At 38.2% G+C, this 18625-nt stretch overlaps 1 protein-coding gene across 1 annotated transcript in view; it reads left to right on the forward strand.

The window, feature by feature from the left end:
• Positions 1-18625, forward strand: part of LOC118816675 (receptor-type tyrosine-protein phosphatase delta-like) — a 701473-nt gene that overhangs the window by 400860 nt on the left and 281988 nt on the right. Inside the window, exon 9 of the mRNA XM_036583195.1 lies at positions 5472-5508. The gene's annotated coding sequence lies outside the window, so the exon portion shown is untranslated. The remainder of the gene's footprint in view (positions 1-5471; positions 5509-18625) is intronic.

Raw genomic sequence — 18625 nt, forward strand, 5'->3', positions numbered from 1 at the left:
AGAAATAGAAAGAGAATAGGACATAGCCAGCTTATAATGTTAAAACAGTTTCAGAACACTGTTAATTGTTAATTGTGTGGTTAAGGCGTTAGTATGGTACCCTACATGGTTGATAAGATGCTGCTAGGCCATTGCTATGGTATCCTAGGTAGTTGCTAAGGTGTTGCTAGGCTGTTGTTGTGCTATCCCAGGGTATTGCTGGACCACTGTTATGAAACAAAATGAATAGGATGCAGTGAGGTGAAGTTGCAAGTGGACACATATTGTAAGCTGTCCACAACTTCCCACCTTATTTTTGCCCTGACCACTGTGTTTTGAAATCATGGCTGAAATATCCATTAAGTACAGTTTGTTACTGTTTGTTACTGTTAAGTCAGAAAAAGTGTACTTACTTTTTATCATTTTGTCCCTATAAATGTCATTTCTGCATTCTGGGACAGCGTTCGGTTTATGACACTACAGCCGAGTAAAGATTAAAGTACAGTAAGAACAGCAATGTTACAAGCATAAAAAGCACAGAGCTTCAGCAGACATTTTAATGTGGCTTCAGGCTCAGGTGGTCCATCATGGGGAGCAGGAATAAGGTGGGGTTGTCAGTTCTTACTGAGAAAGCCAGGAAGATGTTTATTGTGCAGTACTGTGTAAAAATCTTAGGCACCTAAGCCCACTGTCTAAAAGCATTCATCTTGGCAGTAATTGTGTTTGGTGTGTGTAAAAACACCACACATCATTAGACTAGACACAAATAAGCATACATGCAGTAAAAAGTAAGGATTATTTTGTTTTGTTTTTAAAAGAGTAGTTGATATCTGAGCTAGTGTTAAGAGCATAGTTTAGTTCCAGATTATTCATCAATGCCCTCAAACCAGGGGTCGGCAACCCAAATATTAAAAAGAGCCAATTTGTCCTTTCAACAAAAATCAAGCCACCTTAGGAGTCACAACATTTTATGCACATTTTACCATCTTGGCTGTAAATATGTCTCAGTGTGTGCTGATGTGCTAGTATAGACTAAAAATATAATATCAACGAAAACGCAGACTTACTTTGTTCTGTTTTAAGCTTTAGCTGAGATATAGCCGCTTTTCTCGCATCTCCAGCTTCTCATTCGCCAGCTTCTCATTTGAATTTACCCGTTTCACCTTAAGTGGTGCAGCAGTTACATTCTGGTACTATTTAAGGTGGAACAGGAAAATTCGAACATGAAGACTTTTTGACAGTTTCTTGTTGCGGATTAAATGTATCAGAAAACCAGTCCATTCGCCTGCTTTTAAAGCCGCATAAGTGCTTTAAAAGAGCCGCATGTTGCCGACCCCTGCCCCAGACAATACATAAAAATGTTAAATTCTATCACCAGCACACTTGATTTAACATAGTGAAGTACTGCTTAGCCAAATAAGGTATTGAATGATAACTACAGATAATACCTGGCATGAGAAGAAGGCTAAAAATAAAATGACTACTTTTTATGTTAATATTATTTGTATTTATTTGAATATTAGTGTTTTTTAAGCAAACACTTGCTGTTTTTTTTTAGTCTAATGTATGTATAATGCATATCCTTCTCAGTCTTTCTCATTTTCTCAAACTGCTGTACTTGTCAATCAAATGTGTTAACCTCTCTCTAAGAAATGTGCCCTGCATTTAAATAGGCCTCAAAATAAATAGGCCTTTGTCTGTACTGTCTTATTTTGTTCCATGTTGCACCATGTTCCTGGAGGAATGTAATTTCGCTCCACTATGTACTTGTACATAGATGGAATGACAGTAAAAGCCTCTTGACTTGACTTGACTCATCTGACCACCCCCTAACAAGATATAGGCGTGTATTGCCATGATGTTACCACTTTGTTTTCTGGTGGGCTGTTTTTCTTCCAGTGCGTTTTAAAATAGCCTGCTTCTATATATATGCAAAACCAATAGCTTGTGAATGGTCAGTTTGCATGTCAGCAGAATAGCCCCTTCCTGTCAAATTAGGCAATTTTTGGCCGTCCTTGCGATGAAAGCTACCAGACTTCCTGCTGATAGACTCCAGACAGTATAACACATGATGTTTCCATTATCTTCTATATGTTTATGTTTTCATCTTGAGCATTTGGTCCCCACAGTGGGATAAATACACACACTCACACTCAGCTGAATGGTCATTGTTTAGACTTTTATATTCCACCTAATTAATCATGCACTGTTAATGTGAAGTTACGTCACGTCATTACAGAAACATTTTCAGCCACTGTAATTATCACTAACTCAATGACAGTCACGAGTTTCTAATAAAACTGGAATATTTTGGGCCATTGTGGTCCAACAATAGAGTCACTCTCCAGATTTTCATCTCTCTTTCACTCTCCCTCTTCTTTATACACTCTCTCTCTCCTCTATACTCTCACTACAATACCGTAGAATAGAGTCTGACTCTAATGGAACTGCGGGCTTTGTGTTGCTCACTTCATCTACACATTAGAAACACCATTCAACACAGGCTAATCTCTTTCTCTCTCTCTCTCTCATTTCTTTCTAATGCTAAATTCACAACTTTTGTTCTCCTAATTCTCTCTCTCTCTCTTCATCTCTCTCTATTAGAGATGGAAGGATCAGTCGGCTGTATATCGGTATCAGCCAGTTTTCAGCCCAAACTTACGATGGGCAATCAGTCGATATTTCTCTAACTTTAGCTAATCCTGGGAGCTGATAAGTGACATTAAACATATGAGCCATGTTTCACCTGAGGTGCCAGAATGTAACTGCTCTCCTATTTAAGGTGGAACTGGAAAATTTGAACAAGAAGCTGGCGAATAGACAGCCAACTTCAGCCTTGTAAAAACTTTTTCACTAGTGGAAAACATAATTTCTGAAGTATATCATTACATATTTGGCTCCTATTTGCTGTAAACTTGCTGTTTTTGTTGTTAAAACCTTAAGGATATGTTTATGTTAGCACATTAGCTAGCATTCAAGCACTAATCTTAGCTTACACCACACTATGTTCATGACCTATGGCTTGACAGGGGCTGTAAATAAAAAATAAAAGACGCAGATCTACAAAAGCGATTGTATGTCAGCCCTTTTTTATGCCATTTTTAAAAATCTATCCATGAAGCAGGAGGACTGTTTTGTCCTGTTAGTGGCGCCTGTTGCATAGTATCCGAATATTTCAGTAGTTGTGCTAGCCTGAGGCACCAGAATGTGATTGAAAATTTCACACAAGAACCATGAGGATTGACTTCAGCTTCCTCGAGATTTGAAAGGCATGAAAAGAGATGAGGAGGTTTGCTCTGTTTCTGCTTGACAAATAGGTAACATTAACTTATTTTTTACTGTTTCATAGAACCAATTTGGTTTAGTCTCGTGTCCCATTTGCTAATGTTTGTGATAGCAGCTGGTTAGCTTCACAGGAGTGATCGGAGCGGTAGTTTGCTAACCCACAACGGAGCTAATGTTAATTACATTACTTGCTGTGTCGTTGTTCGCTTTAACGTTATATTATGATATAATGTAATATATATAATATGATATATATTATGATTGTCCATACAATGTTTGTGAAGGGTTTTATGGCTATGGAAATCTAAAAAAGTGTTGTTTGCCTTGGCAGTTTGCATCCATACATTATATCGATCTATCTCTACTCTCTATGTCTGCCTGAATCTCTCTTTCTTTTCTATTATACTTTCCTTAATCTTGTTTAAATATTTTTCTTCTCCTTTTTTCTTTCTTTTGATCTTTTTTCTTACTCTCTCTCTTTTTAATTTAATTCTCTATCATTCCTCTCTCTATACATAAGCCTCAGTACAGTCTCTGACCTTTTTCCAGCTGCCTGTGCTTTAATTACGCTCCAGACTCCAATTCCCACGTTCCCCGGCTGCTCTGCTCCTGATTGGGTGATGAACTTTAGGCCAGTGAAGCGAGAGCTGATTGGGTTTCTCAGTAAAGGAGAGAGTTTGGAGTGGAGGGGTTATCGCTAGTGTCACACACATTGTTTTATGCAAAAGCGGTTTGTGTGTGTGTGTGTGTGTGTGTGTGTGTGTGTGTGTGTGCGTGTGTGTGTGTGTGTGCGTGTGTGTGAGGGCTGCTTTAGTTCAGTTAATGGAGGTTAATAGGTTTCTGTATGTGTTGTATTTGGGAGGTCTATGAATAATTCTTGGTATTTTAGACCAAGTTAACACAACTTGCAAAATGTAATGTAACTCTATGGAACTGAGCCAGTGATCCATTTTGAGACTTTGCTAATGTTCCCTTTAAGTGATTAACATCTGCTTACAGGGAGGTTTGTGAGTGTCAGAGAAGTTTGAGGGGTTTGTTTGTCCACACTGGTCAGTAAAATGGATCAGAGTGTGGAATTGGAGCTTTCTATGTGCTACTGTGTTATCACAGTATAGTCGTATGCTAATGTTTGGGCACCCCTGGTCAATTTGTATGTAAGACTTAATTTAAGATTTAAAATAAGTGAACACATCCTCTACAGAGAACACACTTCTGCACATTTTAAAGCACAATTACTGTTTATTTGCTGAATTCACATATTGGAAAAAATATCAAACATAACATGCAGCCTGTGCAAAAGTTCTGGTACATTTTATATTTTGTATTGTTGAGTTTAAAATGTTAAACTCAGAAAATCAAGAGAAATTGTGCACAGAAATTTTCAGAAAAATGTCATATTTAATTTTGTTCACTGTAAAGGACGTGTTAACTTTAACAGAACATGTAATCTGACCATGAGTATTAAAGTCTATGACTGTATAGAAGATGCACAAGGCTTCCTAATTTTTTAACATTTAAAAAATAAAGAAATGTTATGATAAGTAAAATGTGTAAGAAATATTCACCATTTTGCCAAATGTGTGACAAAGTTGTGAAAAAAGTCTTTTGGGTCTTTTCTACGGAAGGCCATAGAGGCCATAACATTTTTTTCTGGATTGTTATCTTGAAATAACGAGTTCGTTATCTTGGTATCTCGAGATAACAAAAGTTGTTATCTTGAAATATCGAGTTAATTATCTTGGTATCTTGAGATAACAAAAGTTATCTTGTTATGTCAAAATTACAAAGTTGTTATCTTGAGATAATGAGTTAATTATCTTGTGATAACAAGTTAATTAACTCGTTATCTCAAGATAACCATCCAGAAAATTATAGCAACCAGCTTATGGCCTCTCCAGACTTCCGCACTTTTCTGTTCTATTGAAGTTTGTGTTCAGGTGGGTTTGATCTGCTCATTAGAGGTTTCTGTACGCTGTTGTTAAAGCAAAAGGGCAACATACTGTACCAAAAACTGGGAAATTTGAAATTCTTATACTGATAGTATCATCTGTAATGGAAGACTGTGCTAATTAAGAAAAGTGTTTTGGAGCCCACTGTATCAGAATAAATGTGACAACAGCACTGAGAAATTGCATTATGAAAGAAAAGAGAGATGAAACAGCACAAATAAGTGCTTTAATACGTTTTTAATTGTTATTGTCTTTCAGCTCCTCAGTTGTTGGGATCATTTCTGAGCTTTGAAAGGTAAGAAACAGCTGCATGCTTGTATGACTCACTCATGGACAAGTCCTGCTGCAGCTGCTGCTGTTTTACACATGGCTGATGAGTTTGTGGGGGGAGTGCTGAGGGGAGGGTCACTTTTGGCTTTTTGTCTGTTGTGATGTAAACACATCTGTAAGCTGTGTAAACCTGTTCCTACAGTACACACGCACTAGGTCTCTTGCGCTTTCTCTCTCTCCATGTCTCTCTACCACACACTCTCACACACATACTCTCTTACTCTATTTTTCTTCCTTTTCTTTCTCCTGTTCTCTTTCACTTCTCTCTCTTCTTCGTTTCTTTTTTCTCCCTTCTCTCACTTTTTTCTTTCTTTCTATTCTCTCTCCTCTTTTTTTTACTCTTTCTTTCACTGTCTTCCCTTATACACATTCTCTCTCTCTCTCTCTCGCTCTCTCTCTCTCTCTCGCTCTCTCCCCCTCACTCACTCAGTTTAATCATCGTCCTGAACACTGTCCTGCCTTGGCGCCCTCAGAATTCTGCTCAGCCAATCAGAATGTTTACTGAGCCATGACTGACAGTGATAAATGCCCGCCCCCTCCCATCATCAGCACTGTTAACAAGAGCAAAGCATGCTGGGTACACACTAAGGGAGAAGAAAATAGGCTCATTAATAACCAACTGTGTGTGTGTGTGTGTGTGTGTGTGTGTGTGTGTGTGTGTGTGTGTGTGTGTGAACATACAGAAGACAGAGGAGAAATGAGAAGGATGGAAAAGGACCTTAACAGTGGGAGGGGGGAGGGGTAGAGAGAGAGAGTAGACAAGGAAAGCAATAAGAAAAGGTGATGGAAAGGGAAAAAGTGGAGAAAAAAGAATGAAAGATAGACTTGATCATATGTTGAACATATGAGAAATTAATTATTTAATTATTTGACTTTTTCTGAATGTATGTGCTTTTCGACAGCTAATTGTTACTCACTTTCTTTCTTATCCACTTTGCAAGTTCGTTAGAGGTAATGTGGGGAAAGAAGATTTATGTTGTTTATGTGAGTGTGCATTGTTTATCTACATTTGTCCTCCTCTACCTAACCAGGTCAGTTGCAGCCATCTCTTAACATAAACTGCTCTAGTTCACTATATTTTCACAGAGCACATTAAAATAATTTTATTTTTCATATAGGGGGTATTCGAGGGTTTTATGGGCACATAGAGAGCATTAGAGGGTATTAATTGGACATAGAGGATATTAAGGGGCATTTAGGAAACATGTGGGCCTTTAGGTAGACATAAGGGGGACATAAGGGCAGTGGGAGACATAGGCAGCATAGGAGGCATTAGGAGATGAAGGGAATACTACAAGATGTTGAGGGGACATAGGAGGCATCAGCAGCACTACTGTGCATTAGGGGGCGCTGGGGCTTATACAGAGACCACTTGGAGGCCTTAGGGGAATATAGGAAGCTTTTGGGATATAAACGCATTTAGGGGACATGGGGACATTAAGGAGCAGTAGAGAAATATAGGAGGCATTAAGGCAACATAAGGAGCATTACATGGACATGGAGCCTTTAAGAGGGCATTGTGGACATTAGACATAGATGGCATTAGAAGATGTGGGGACCACTAGGGGATATTAGGGGGAGATAGGGAACATTGAGGGGACAAAGGTGATATTAAGGGCACTAGAGTGCATTAATATAGAGGGAGCGTATATATAGAGAGATCACCAGGGGTCAACAGGGAGACACAGGAGACATTAGATTGGCATCAGGGACACATGGGGATGTAAGGGCATCAGAGAGACATTAAGTAGACATGGGCATTTGGCAAAAAGAGGAATATTAACGGGACATAAGGGGCCTGGGGGCGTAAGAGAACACTAGGGAGAAATTGGGGGATACAGGCAGTATTTAGAGGACATTGGAGAGCACCAGGGCATTCAGGGTCATTAGGAGGACATTGAGACCATTACAGGTAACCACTACATAGAGACCCTTCTTCTTTTTGCAAGTCCTTTTTCTATGGTGATCATGTTTTCCACAGTATGGAGTAGACATAAATGAGCCTAAACTCCACTGTTTTCCACAGTATGGAGTAGATATAAATGAGCCTAAACTCCACTGTTTTCCACAGTATGGAGTAGATATAAATGACCCTAAACTCCACTGTTTTCCACTGTATGGAGTAGATATAAATGACCCTAAACTTCACTCTTCTTCAGTCACAAGTTTTACATTTCCACTTATCATAAAGAAACTGGATGTATGCAGGAAGCCCGAGGAAGGAAAATTGGTTCTCTCTGCTCCAATGCAGACACACGCTCATCGAATCCATTGGAAGTCTCAGCCACGCTCTCTCCTGCTCGGCTGAATTTCCAAAATAATTTTAAAATGTAGCTTGGTTTATTTTATCTTCCACTCGCACATCAGCGAAAAACAAGAGCAGCAGCTAAAGTGTTTGTGTTATGACCAAAATGGTGTAATGGAGATTTCTATCAACAGAGTCAGTCTGATGGGGATACTCGTCCTAAATTCACCTCCCGATAGTCTCTAGGGAAAAGTGTCTGTACACGTGTGGTTGTTTCAGGTGATTAGAGTTTTTTTGGCACAAGTAGTCTCGTCTTGGAGCAGTGGAATAGAAAATAATATGTGTATACATGAGTCTGAAGTCATCACTGTGAAATTGCATGTGTGCATACATAAGGATGGACACTGCATCTAGAGCTTTCTGCATGCAAAATTGACCTATACATGTTCTGCCCACAAAAACATTTGCTCTTACCAACTGTTGATAAGGCAAGAGGTACAGCTGGCAAAAATCCCATTCAACCCAAAGAGAAAATGCAGCATAGTTTTTGTTAAAACATGTCAATAATTGAGTTAGGACTATAGCTATAAATTTGCCTTTATATGGGGTTGAGCTCCCTGTTTAAAATGCTGTGCTACTGAGCTGGACTGTCTTGTAGCTAATTGAAATTAGGCTTTATGGAAATGACAGTGGGATAGAATTTACTTTAAATTGCTTACATGATAAAATACAGATATAAAATAGATAGCATTAGAAATTAATAACACATCCTAAATGTTTGTATTTTGACAAAAGCCTGCAGTTTTTCATTAAGTTGACATTTTCACCAGTGTTCTGCCACCTAGAACTTGATCTGTGGATTTAGCTCAGGTCAGTCCAGAACAGCGTCCCAGCATCAAGAAGGTAACTTCAAAGTGTGGAACCACTACCTAGCTTCTCCTGAGTCATCAGGTTGTACCTGCGAAGTAACTGAAGTGAGCCAACATGTGGTATTGACCAATCAATCAATAAATCAATCAATAAATAAATAAATACCTGACCAGTCATTCTTTACAGGAAAAAATAAGGACCAATCATGTTTTAGCTCTGGGCATCTCAATCATTATCCGTAGTGTAAAGTTTTTTTATAGTTTTGTGAAGCAAAAGGTGCCTAAAAGCTAGGAGAACATCATTGGAAACTGAGATGATTTTGAATGTGTTGCTTAGTTTAAGATCCCTGAACCCAGCGTTTAATGATAGATGCAGTGGACAACTCAGGCCTAATGACAGTAGTTTGTCAGATTATGTACAAATGAACAGCTGGCTAATGTAACATGCAAATTTAGATAACTAGCAAAGATTACATATAAATTAAGCTAGCTATCTACCTAAGTTGATAGTTTGATAGTATGTGTGTGTTTTTGGATAGATCATTAGGTGGCTAAGTCATTTTCTGTAGCCTAGCTAGCTGACTAGTGTAGTTGTAGTTTGTTTGTACATGGAAGGAGAACCTGTGACCATAGAATCTCTAGTGAGGAGAACTGCAATTAAGTAATCACTTCCAGGTTGATCAGACAATAGAGGGATCTAGAGCCCTCTGGTTTGTCTGTTTCACAGACAAATGCAATTTTTTTTCCAGCACAGAGTTGCTTGAAATGTTTCGACTACAATTCAAAAGTTTGGAATTTGAAAATTGAAAAACCAAAAAATGTATAATATGTGCATCTAAATACGATATCTAAAATAATTAGTTAAATAAATAAAATTATGGATAATATAATGGACCGTGGCAGCTTCAAATTCAGTTCTATTTTAGTTCATATGCTTTTTTTTAATATAAACTTTTTAATTTAGTGAAAGTATGTAGTATGATACTGAATAACCATCTTTCAACCAACTACTTCATCTGTCATTATATTAAACATTACTGCAAACACGTGTGTCCATCAGCTTCTTCTACCTGCTGGAGAAACTTTAGACTGCAGGTAATTTCCAAAGCCGTGCCAATGTGCACTTCACATTAAAAACAAGGTGACACTTAATCTGTACAGAAAATGCTGCACATTTTACACAGTAAATCACATGCGGCAGAGACAGTGCAGTCTACTTTACCGGAGCTTTAAAGGTCTCATTATTACTCAATGTTTTAAGAGTAAAAGTGAATAAAACATTTTGTGTATTATGTGTATACCAACCATAAACGAGGATCAGAGGAACTTTCTCTTCAGGTTAGAGTTAACTTAGCTGCTCAACGCTTATTTTAAGTTAAGCTGTTTTTTTTGTTTGTTTGTTTGGTTTTTTTTTACTGCAACAAGTAATTTGCGGGTGAGCTTAAGTTCTAAAGCACATTGACATTCAATTTAGATTCCTTTCACCTAAGGTATATATTTAGGGAAACAATATAGTCAGTTGTGGGGAGCTCATTAGCTAACCAAGTCAAAAGCAATGTAGGTTAACTTGAATTTAGGAGGAATTCCACTACTTTACACACTTCACTTTATCCTGCATGTGTATCTACAGTGTATCTAGAACAGTCTGCTTTCATTGGAGAGCAGGTGGACTCTCAGCATAATGCAGAATTAGCTGATGCTTTAGACACGTCAGGTTCTGTTAGTGCTCCGCTGTCATCCCCCTTAAACACAGCCCACTGGCAATCTCTCTCTCTCTCTTGCTCTCTCTCTGCACCTGTTTTGTCTCTCTCTCCATCTGCTGACCCTTGTTCCCTCCATTCTGTAAAATGAGTGTAGTGGTTAATAAAGTTTAAAGAGTTTTTTAATCAAAGTCTGGTTGTTGAAACACAGGCTTAGCTCTTTATTTATTTTTATTGTCATTTTATTACGCTATTTATATGTAATTACATAATTAATTACATAGGTACACATTTATTTTATTTGCATTCAATTTACATTCTGTATGAAGAGGTTCTGCACTTCTGTCTTGTTTCTGTATGTTTTGTGTCAGAAAATGACAAACACAGCAAAAATGTGCTTTGCTCACAATTTCCCCACTTTTTCAAATGAAATACAAGAGATAATTTCTATAAAATTACAGTATGTTTTCGCTATCGCCAAAGACAGAGGCCAGACAGCTTTGTTTTCTTGTTGGGAGAAGAAATACTCTGTCTATCTCTCTGCCACTCTCTCTCTCTCTCTCTCTAGTACTCTCTCTTGCTGGTCATCACTGCTGTAGGGTTCGTTGCGGTCAACTGGAACACAACACTACATGAATAACAATCATTGTACCGCCATTCATGGTTACCAAAGGTTACGACACCTAAAATCAGGGCACACAAATGTATTGTGCAGTCCAGGGCTGGCACTGAAATCCATGGAAACAAGAAGTGTAGACAAAGTGTGGTAGTACTTTACAAACAGAGACTGTAGCTAAAATAAGGCCGTTTTCGTACCTAGCTTGTGTGCTAAAGTCCGCACCAGAGTTTGGGTTGTCAAGTAAAGATTTATTTAAATGATTCTTTTTACAGTGGACGTTGTCACAAAGCAGATTTCTGCTGGGTCTAAGCCCTAAATGAGCAAGCCAAGGCAAGGAAAAACTCTCTAAGAGCATGAGGATAAAAACTTTGAGAGGAACAAATACTTAAAAGGGCTTCCTATCCTCTTCTGGTTGACACCAGACAGCAGAACAATAATGCAACAAGAGTAATATGAATTAAGGATAAGATATAGAAAACAGAAGATAAAATTAGCCTGTCATTGGACAGAAGTGTTTAAATTAACCAGTGATAACTGACGACTACTGTTAGAGGCCAATCAGAGTAATAAATGAAAAATAGATCTGTAAAAACCAGTGATTGTTACTGACTAGTAACAGTGTCACCGTGTTACCGTTACAGTCATTGCCACTGTTAGAGTTTATCAAGCCAACCACTACCATCTCACTAGCAGCATTCAGCTGCCAGCTCTGCACATGGGACTTAATGAGGATAATACGACCTAAGATAACAGTACAGTGCATTATAACTTTGCAGAAACACAAATCACTACAGTATACTTTCAGAAATAAAGGTATGAAACTGTCACTGGGGCAGTGCCCCTCTTGTCACTGGGGTGGTACCCTCAAGGGTACATCTCAGTACCTTTAGTCAGGGAACATAACTGTGCCATAATCTATTTAAATGATATTTTCTAAGTTGTATTGACTCCACACACCCCGTCTCACCTCCAGACTTTTTATTTTATTGTTCTGTTTTAAAACATTAGGTTATGAAAAGACACAAACACATACTTTTCACCTGGAAAAAACTTCTTTAGGATGCACAATTGGACCTTAACACCTCTGTTGTACCTGTTAGGGCACATTTACATTGTTTGTACCTTGACAAACAAGAAATGTTCCTGCACAGAACCTTTATTTCAGTGTACAGTGGCGTACAGATGTTTGTATGGAGCCGGTTCTGTTGTGGTGGGTGTGTTGGAGGGCAGGGGAGGGTGGAGAGATGCAGCCCTTACCTCTAAACAACTAATTATATAGCCTACAAGAGGGCTGTTACCAGCCTTGCTGGAGTGAAAGTTTCTTTGCAAACAACACTGTGACAATCCAAGAATTAAGACATGGTAGCCAGCATGTATAGTTTTGATGGAAAAAAAAAAAAGCTTATGAATATTTTACATTTTCATGTCGTTTGTTCACTTTGCATCCAGTTTGTAACAGCCTCAAGGCACAATGTAACAGAAACATGTGGCAACGCTTGCTGAACTGCCTGCTTTCTGTGTGAAAAATTCCTGCTGCCTGTTGTGCAATGGTGGATTTGTCTGATTATAATACCACTCTCCTGGAGCGCACAAGGCCGTGCTGCTTGTTTGCTATTGATTTTTATTTATAAGCTCTGAGATTTGATAGTGCACAAATCAGGCTGATTGTTTAGGAGTGAGTGCGTGGATCAATAGCATGTGGCTGCAAGCTCTCGAGCCCGGGCCTCTCAATAGGACCGATTTAAAGCTTTAATTAGCATGATCTACTCACACTGCACCGCTGCAGCGTACTACCACACTCACAGAGTGAAAGACATGCAGGCACATACAGTGAGCAAGAAAGTATCTGGACCCTTTTGATACCGGTAAACTATCACATCAGAAAGGCTGAGGTGGTCCTTTTGTGATTATTTTAACAGAATAAAACCCCACAACTGTTCTTCTATAACTTACTGAAGTAGTGTGTATTTTAGTATGACATTTTTAAGAGATGAGCTTTGCAAAGCAGAAAAAGTTCTGAGGATGTCTACCCCGTAAGGCCGTTAGACGTAGTACATAAAACATTAAACTGCAGTTCGCTTCCGTAACGCAGCTATTTTTACCCTTTATTCCAGCGAGTCGGATGTTATTTTAGCAGTCATTCTCTAGCCTATTCACCTCATCTGATTTACCTCACAAAATATTTGGAAAGAACTGGCAAAGTATAATCCAGAACAGAATTTTAAAGTAGCAGTACAATGGAATTACAGTGGAATGTAGACCATGGTATACAAACTATATAAAGCTTTTGTTGGCTGCAAATATGGTGAATGCAGCTAGGTCAGTGAGTGAGGTGCTGAAGATGGTTGAACCTCATCTAAGGAACACGAGAAACAGCAGCAGCGCCAAATGTGCCCTGTGTTCATGTTATTGTATAGCCTAGCCTCTAGGCACGCATCAACCCACATAATGTACAATTTTCAGCAGAGTGATCAGAATGACTTTCTTTTTGAGTATGCTAAATAATGTATCTGTTACATTTATATTTGTTAGTTTAATGAAAACAGGTTAATTTCATGCAGTTCGTATGAACTTTTGTCTCATGTCTTGTGACAGTCCGTTTGACCATTTGGCTGTTTAACAGTAGAATTTTCATTGCATAATAACATAAAAACTGCCAGTGTGCAACAGAAACATTGTTATGTTGTTATTGTATCACAAATGAAAGTAATTCATTTTTCAATTCATCCTTGTTGCCTAGTATGAGCGCTGGCTATTATGGATTGATTAATAAATGCTTATCAAAAATGTAAAATTGCATCCAGACGTTTCCTGATACATCACAACAATACAATATTATGTATAAGCAAGCATAATGGTGTCTACAGTTATTCTAGTAGTTGTGAAATTCAGGCCTTTCTAGTGTTCTTTACTTTATAACAATATTTGTTTCAGAAAAACACTTTCAGCACAACATCAAACTGATGGTGGACTCTTTTTGCAGAGAAAGGCTAGAGAAGTTTTTTAACCAGAATGCGCTTAGGCTACTATAAAGCACAGGAGCTTTAACAAGTGGGAACATCAACGCCAAAAGGCTGTTTTTCTTGCACTTTGCTGTTGGTTTTGTTAATTTGCTGCTAGCTGATTTAGCCATAGGCATCCCATGAGCACTGTCCAGTGGAGGGTGCTGAAGGTATCGCTTTAAAAGCCACTTAAATGCTGTATTTAAACAAGAGGGCTACAATCATGTATTCTTTCAGAGCAACACACAGCGTGCTGCAGCTGGGCTTCAGCCTGCACTACTACAGATAAACTAGGAAAATGTGTTAACAGTGGTGGGAAAATAGTTTTATCATTTATTGTATCACTAACAATAATGTATCAGTAACAACACACAAACTTTGACAGTCCAAAAAATATTTTCACAAACAATTATAAACTGCTGAGTCTTTTTTTTGTTGTTGTTGGTTTTTACGTTATAGACAGTACTGAGTCAGGTGGGTTTGAACACTAAAATGTGCAGCACTTTCACTGAGAACTGTAAAACTAAATGACGGCTGAACTTTCTCCAGCAGCTCAGAGCAGATTGGTACTCATAAATGATATTGACACCAGTAATTAGAGCCAATCAATAAGAGCTGTAACTCTGTGTCCAATTAGTGGAGCTGACGGCTTCCTGCAAAAACAGCATTATGAGACTGTGCCTGTGTGGGTGTGTATTTGGGGAGGGGCGGTAATCACTGAAGTGACCTCATTGCTGACTGAGGCTGCTGCCCAGCATGAAGAAAGCGACGATTTACAGCAAAATCAACAGTGCAACAGAATTAACACTGGTAGTTAAATCAGTGATGTCCAGTCTCAGTCTCAGGAACTGCACTTTTTCTGTGGTTTTCCTGATTTAACTCACCTGATTCAACATATCAGGACAGTTTTAAGGACCTTCATAAGCTGAGTCAGGTGTGTCAGAGCAGCAAAGACATAAAACCAAGCCTCTGCAGAAAGTAACGGCAATAGAACTGTATAAATTCACGAATAACCATATAGAACATTTCTAATATTACTCTTTAGCAACAACAACAGTTTAACACATTTTGGTTTTCTTTGCTGTGGTATAGACATGGTAGTTTGCTAAACTCTAATCCTTTGAACAGTGACTGATGATGAGGAGAAAAATGAAATCTGACTAAAGTTTATCCAGATAAGACACAGACAAAAAACACATGTTTAGAAAGTGAAAAACAAGTCTGGACGCTGCAGCATTACTGATATTAACTGGCCAAAGCTTAACTTCAAAACTGTATTAGACTAGACTTTTTGAATTCCAACTTGAAACACCCATATTCAAAAATTATAAAAAATAATATTTTATACAGGGAAACTGTGTGGGTTGGCACTCATGTAGAGCTGTAGAAATTAAGGATAAAAATTATCCTGACCTAGTAAAGTGTTTAAAAAAGCTCCACATTTCTTTGTTAAAACTGAAGAGCAAAACCATATAAGCTAGCCCAGCAAAACCTGGGCATGTATGTATATACATATGAATAAGGCACATACTCCATAACAATAGATTTCGAAATGTTCCTCTGGAAAAGGATAATGGAACAATGGATAAACTAGGAAGCTTTAAAAGATACTGAATTATATATAGGTAAGTACCTGTTTGTTCTCACATGTACATAACACATATGGGACAATTTGTTATTACACACAGGTACTTACATATGTAAAATATGACTATGTGTTCTAACAAGATATAAAAACTAACTGGTGTGTGTGTGTGTGTGTGTATATGTGTATGTGTGCAGCAGTGCCTGCTGCTTTAGTCTCAGCAGGAGTCCATAGACTAATTATTCAATAAATTAATTGACTAATATAGGATTTAGTTGTAATAATACCCACATTTAATTTTAATTAGGATTTTGTCACCATAATAAGTTGTGTGCTACTGCTGTTGCTGTCTTTTACTGTTATGTACTTGTACTGATGCACATCTTCATCTCCATTGTGTATGGCTGTCTTAATTTTTGCGGTTGGCCTTTATCAGTCTGAGACCGTACAGTAGAAAATGAATTCAGTTGTACTCTTTATTCTCACAATATGGTGGGAAGCCCTGTAGTTTTGCACAGAGTTACTGTGGGGGTCAGGGTTCAGGCATTATATGATGTACTGATACCCATGAAGACATTCATGACCCATTGACCTATTGACTAACTAGGTGCATGTTGCCACTTGTGTGGTAAAACATTGAGTCAGCGTGTATGTATATCTGTCCTCTTGGTCAGTGGAGTGTTTTTTGTGTTGGGCCTGGGTTCCTTTACTGTTCAGCCTCTCTGATTTTGGCTCTTTTGTTTTATTTATTTATTTATTTATATATTTATTAAGCGGAAACTATCCGGTTTTTTTCTTTTATTTTGATATCACTTTTGTATATTTATTCTTTTTCCATTCAAAACATTACTTTGGCAGTAATGTAACAAATCACAATTAAATATTTATTTGTGTTTTCTTCATTTCATATAATCGTGTACAACAGAGACAATTCAAAATAATTAGCATTTAACACTTCATTAAATTAAAACACTTCTAAATATTGACTTGACAGTTCACTCCTGTTTTTGTAAAACATGCACATTTTCACTGAAGTTGCCCTGAATATCAATTCAAGTTACTGAAAAAAATGCATAGTTCAGTTGAGGGACATGCACACAGGCGGAAATAGCATTTTGTGGCTACTGTGAAAAGGGTAAAAAAATCATCTGAGTCTTTTCAGCGATCATGTTTTGTTTCTTTTATGTGTTTATTATTTTCTGTCAGTGTTCGTAACAATGCAGTTGGCTATGGGACATAATGCTTTCTAAATGGTGCCCCAACCTGTAAGCAGTCCCATGTAAAAGCACATTCAGGCTATGCCCCTGACTCGCATAGAGACAGTTTGATCCTGAGTTCAGTGTTATTGCATGTTTCAGACTGCCTGTGTCAATGCACAACTCTTACATAACTCTTTATGATCTGTAACATCAGACACTGCTACACTACCATCTCTCCCTCTCTCTCTCTCTTTCTCTCTCTCTCTCTCTCTCTCTCTCTCTCTCTCTCTCTCTCTCTGTTTTAACCATAACTCTTACGCAATAACATCAAATCCTGATCAAAATAATCAGACCCGCTAGACATCATCATATTCACCACATTATACGCTCTACATCTCTCTCTCACTCTCTCCCACTCTCTATCTCTTTTGCTCTTTCTCTTTCTCTTCTCTTTTCACTGCTTTTCTCTCATCCTTCCTTCTTTTTACCCTGTATTTTGTTTTGATTTAATTTTTTCATTTATTTCATTCACTTTTTTTATGACACTATTTTATTTATCTTACTTTCTGTTATCTATCAGTCTTTCATTTACACCATCCTTCTATTTAGACACAGACATGAAATTACCTGATTAAGCACTATAGATTAGGCATTAACTTATATTTATAAACATTTGCTTACATACATAACTGTTCATAACATTACTGTGCAGTCATTACAGGCATCCGATACAATTGGAATTAAAATCTAATTGGGCAGTCAGATTTATTTGCTTCTGTTGAGTGAGTTCAGCTACTTTAAGGTGCACCCATTGCTGACATCGGCATTCTCACACAGCTTGCGGAATATTCATAGAAAAGCATTGTGCAATAGAAATGAATGATTTGGAGCAGCCAAACATGAGCTTAAGGTCACAGTGCCCAATGCCAAGCGTGGGCTAGAGGAGTTTAAAGCCTTTCAGCACTGGGCTGTAGTGCAGTCAACCTGCATCCTCTGGAGTGAAGGAGCTCCATCCAGCACCTTTGGGATGAGCTGGAGTGATCCAACATCAGCACCTGACCTCTAATGCTCTTGTGGTTAAATGCAGTCAAATCCTCACAGCAACATTTAGTGTGAAGACTTCTGTGAAGAGTAGAGGCTGTTACTGTGGCAAAGGAGGAATAAACTCCCTGTTAACACCCTTTCAAAAGAAATGTGTCTACAAACTTTTGGACATATATTTTCATGTCTAGCATTTCCACTCTTTACCATATAGAGTACTGTGTAAAAGTCAGAGGCCATCCTTCATTTATTTAATTCCAGTCGAAATTATGTGTCCCTTCTTTGCCTGTCGGGATGTCTGCCTGTCGGGTCCACACCTCCTGAGTCTAGTCCTAGAAGTTGGTTGCACTTTCTGCTTCTGACCACCCAAGTAACATTTAGTGATGTTTCAATCTGGACTCTGGGGTGGTCAGTCCATTGTTCTGAGAACAGCAGCAGCTTCTTTGTTTGGTTTGTCTGTTTCCTTTTCTCAGTAAGAGCTTCTTGTCAGCTACACATTGTTTCAGACTCACAGTGTTGAGTGTCGTCTCACAGTGGAAGGATGGACAGAAACACCTGTGGATGTTTTCAGATCTGAATCAAGAGTGGAGTTTGATTTTTCTCCTCTCTCTCAGAGATGAAAGCTTAAGTGCTGTTTATCTGATGGGGTCAGTTTTGGTGGTATATATATATCTGGTCTGGTGGCTTCTGTGGTTTGAACAATGCTGTGTTTAAGAGTCTTTTCCAGCATGTGTGGGAATAATAAAGGTCTATCAGCTGTTGAGTAGAAGATCAGGTTGTAATGTTGTGTGTTTGTGCTTTATGCTGTTTATCTCTGATAGT

This window comes from Colossoma macropomum, unplaced genomic scaffold (genome assembly GCF_904425465.1).
Source record: "Colossoma macropomum unplaced genomic scaffold, Colossoma_macropomum, whole genome shotgun sequence".
In the NCBI taxonomy this organism is placed as follows: domain Eukaryota; kingdom Metazoa; phylum Chordata; class Actinopteri; order Characiformes; family Serrasalmidae; genus Colossoma; species Colossoma macropomum.